The sequence below is a fragment of the Lytechinus pictus genome, chromosome 8, assembly GCF_037042905.1.
Source record: "Lytechinus pictus isolate F3 Inbred chromosome 8, Lp3.0, whole genome shotgun sequence".
Lineage (NCBI taxonomy): Eukaryota > Metazoa > Echinodermata > Echinoidea > Temnopleuroida > Toxopneustidae > Lytechinus > Lytechinus pictus.
Window position 1 is genome coordinate 38,570,677 of NC_087252.1, and position 4,413 is coordinate 38,575,089.

Sequence of the window (4,413 nt, forward strand, 5' to 3'; positions counted from 1 at the left end):
TACTTATATATTTACCGTTTCAATGTTTTGATATTGCTCATGAAGTTTAATAGTTCATTCATACTTTGCAACGCATCATTGTAAAGCCTAACAGTACAATTTTGGAGGACAATCCAAGCTTTTGTTCAAAGAGCAGCTTTAAACGTAAGAAACAAGACCTTTTTTCATCCGCAGATACATTCAGCTTCATATTACACGCGAAACCTCTGCACTATTTTACATTGATCAATGAAAATTGTGCACCAGTGCGGTGGATCGGATCGCACCAACAAGGCATGCACGGGGGATTGTGAAATCACACTAATTCATTCATCCCCTTTTCCATCAACAAGGGTTTCTTATTCTTGTCTGGATTTAACACGATGCATGATGACCATTTTCACCTCATGTCTACATAGGAATATACGACAGCTGAAGCGTTTTGGAGCCCCTTCGAGCCTGGATTTTGCCTGCCGTTTAGAGAGAGCCGTGGTTGAAAGATGGTCGTTATGATGGAGGAATCGGCCGACCCCCCAACTCAGGCAAAACCTCGCCGCGGCCACATACGCGTTGGGTTCTATGACATAGACCGCACCATTGGGAAGGGGAACTTTGCAGTGGTGAAGTTGGCAAAACATCGCATTACAAAATCTCAGGTAATTGTTTTACTTCAATGAATGGGTTTGTCTAAATCCAAGACCTTGGTCCTTTTCAACCCTCATGGTAAATTCCATGAAAAAGTTTTCAAAAATCAGCAGTGCATCAATTAAAGTGTTCATGAACATGTTGTATGCATTAAATGTGTACATCACCATGAAACAATTAATGAAGAGAGATGGGATCATCTATTTGTAAACTTGTTCGTTAATGCAAATATAAATGCCCTGTATTGTCAACAATGTATTTTTAAACCAAAACTAATAGGTCGCTGCAGTAATCACCCGTCATGTCCAAACTCCATGATTTCATTCTAGGCTTGATAATATGACTTGACCCTTTGCATGCTGATGTTGCAATTTTGCACATTCATGCAATTAAATTCAACAATCGTAATAATTAGTTTTCTCCCCTACCTTGAAATTAGATAAGATAATAAAAGGCATTATAAACCTCTCTTTAAGAATGTCGAATAATCCGTTCCTCTGATTGGTCAAAACTGAGGTCATGTAAACGACCATGCCTTCAAAACAACAAATTAAGGTGGTAACCAAGGGCAACGGGCATAGTTAACAAGATTTCTGCCCGTTGCCCCCTGACCCGCCCCTTAACGACGGGCATAGCAAAATTTGGCTGAGATCCCCATTTGATTGCATGCAAAATGTTGCTTTCTGCGGTGATTGCGGATACCATAAATATCCGCGCGATTTGATCGAAAGTTTTAGACAATTCGCACATTTACGCGCTTATTGCGCAAGTGCGCGCAACGGATATGACATATCGATGGAACGATGCCGATCTTTGACTTTTGCTTGTTAATTCATGTTAAAATATATGGCATTTATTGAAAAGAAAGCTAACTTATTAAGGACATAACGGATGTATCAATCATCAAGTCTTGTCGCAGACCGCTCAAATTCATGCTCGCAGTCGCAAAAGGTGAGTCGGGTGAAAAGATTAAACTTAAAGTTAGACGGTCACTGCACTTTCTAAGGTTAACATAACGTTACTCGTTACTTAGCCTTAGGTATGACAAACGACAACGTTATGACGGGTAGATCTAATGTTAATTGTCGTTAGTTAGCTTAGAAGTTATTAGATCTAACGTTAGATCTAACGTTAGGACGTAGGTTTAGTCGACTAGATCTAACGTTACAACTTACAGTACACATAGGGATTTATTTCTGAACGTTAGATCTAGCCTAGACCCTATTCAGAATCAGAACCTAATTAGTAATTTGGTTCCTAAAAATATCTAGATCTAGGCCTAGTGGGGCCTATCGGTATGAACTGCTCGGGAACTGCTTATGATATTCGACTTTGAGACCTAACTTCAGGATCAGGGCCTAGACCTAACGTTAGCTTGGGGCCAGGGCCAGGGCTTTAGATCTAGACTTAGACTAGCCCCTAACGTTAGATCTAATGTTTAATAATTCGGTTCATAAAATATATATGGACTGCTTTTATATTCGAGACATGGTTGTTTCAATTCGGCTCGCGGGTACCGCATCGGCCAGACCATGCCCTCGGGCAAAGCCCTCGTGCATAGTCGCGTTGCGGTCCCCTTGAGCCTCTAGAAACAACCATGCCTCTCAAAGCAGTCCATATATCTATAATAGTTGTTGGATAACATCCATATAATAATAATAAGTGTCAATGGTGCAATATGGATATCTTGAATAAAAAAAATAACATGGAAACGATTGTTATTATTATCCCTCCAAAATTAATTCAGCGTGCAAGGAGTTAAAATAACAATGGTGATATCATCTTCCCCATCGTACCAATTTTAGTCTGCCTTTGTGCAGAAAACTGTTATACTTTAATACCAACTGATTGTGCACCCCAAAGGTTCATTGAAATCAAATTTGATTTGATTTATTGATTTCATTCCACATAACAGTAGTAACACAGGGATTAACATAAATATAACAAAGACATTTTGACCATCAGAAATATATATCCATACATAAAATCACTTGCAGAAGATGGATTGTCATTGAAAAGCAAGATTGCTTGAAAAGATGACAAACGGAAACCAATATTGAATATATATAGTCAAATTAAATGAGCAGAATTAAATGGATGACTACAAATTACTAAAATATTAACCAAGAAAACAGAAAAACCCCAAACAAGCTTGCTATAATATAAGACTTGTGTAAGTTTAACCTTGTTTTGGCAGATGTGTTGAACACACATTCTTTACCCAAATAAACCATACAATTTAATACCATAGTGTAGTAATAGTACAAGCATTCTCTGAATCCGATGCATAATAATACTTTGAAAACCAATATTATATTTTTTCCACTAAATCTATTTTAAAATTTAGGACTACAGCACAAGCTAGAGTAGAGTGTAAGGTCCCAATTTCATTTGAGATGGTTATAGTAAGTCACACAGTGTTCACTGGAACTTTTTTCTCTTGCAAAAATAAACTAATCTCACAAATTGAAAAAAAAGGAAATACACAGTATTGGCTCTGCAATGCAAAACTAGGCAATTGTTCTAACAGTACACTATTATGTACTAAATATGTGATCGAAATTACAGTGATCATACTGTCGATCAATCATAACTTAAGTATTCAAGTAATCAATGTGCTTTAATTTGTGTTACTCAACTTTTCCTGATCTGTACACACTCCCTGTAGACATGAGTTTTGTGAATGTATGCAGTACTTGCCTGCTGCTTGTGTCAGGGGCAAGATTGATTTGAAAGGAAAAGCCATTAAATTACAGGTGGCACTTTCAGGGAAACCCCCTTACCCAACAGTTTTGAAGGGGGAACTAAAGATGTGGAAAATGCTGGTATTTGATTAAGGCATTCATTTTGAGCATTTAGGTTGTGTACATTAATTAGGAATAACTGAAAAAAGGGCCATTGTTGTGATTTTATGATCATTGCTCTTCAGAATAAAGATGCTCTGAAGTAATATGGCAAACAGATTACATAGTCCCCATTTTCTTTTGTGCAGAACATTTGGCTCAGCAAAACAGGTTTTTGTGATATTGGTTGTGATAACTAAATCTTATAACGTAGGCCTACGCTTTTCATTCACTTTGAGACATTTCCTCCATCATGGTCCCTCCATGCGTCTCTATTAAATGTTGTGACCAGATGTAATCTTTACTTGAGGCAAAGAAGGACTTGTGTACAGCTTCTTTCCTGACCTGCCTCTATCTTTGGGTGTGTCTGTATCCATCTCCTCTCTTTCTCATATTCGTTCTCCCCCTCTGTCTACCTCATTCTCCTCTTGCCCCCCTCTCATATCTCCATTCTTCCACTTCTCCCTCACTTCCCAGTTCTCACTCTATAACCTTCATTCTCCCCTTCTCCCTCTCTTACCCACATTCTCCTCAATTCCCCCTCCACCACCACTCTCCCCTTCTCCCTTTCTTATTGCCTCTCTCTGCCCCTTCTCCCTCTCTCCATATTCCCTCTTCTCCATCCCTTACCTTCATTTTCCCTCTTCCTACTCTCTTACCTCCATTCCCGCTTCTCCCCCTTCTCCCTCAATTTCCCCTTCTCCATCCCTTACCTTCATTTTCCCCTTTCCCACCCTCTTTAATAGCTCCATTCCCCCTCCTCCCATTCTAAACTCAATTCTCTCCTTTGCCACCTCCACTCAAGATCTGCTTTGTTACCCCTTCTCCCACTTCTATGTTCTTTCTCCCCTTTCTCTCCCTCACTCTCTCTCTACCCCCATCCTTCCCTTCTCCTTCTCTCCAACGGGCCCAAACCACATCTCCTTTACATTCTCATGGATGCAAA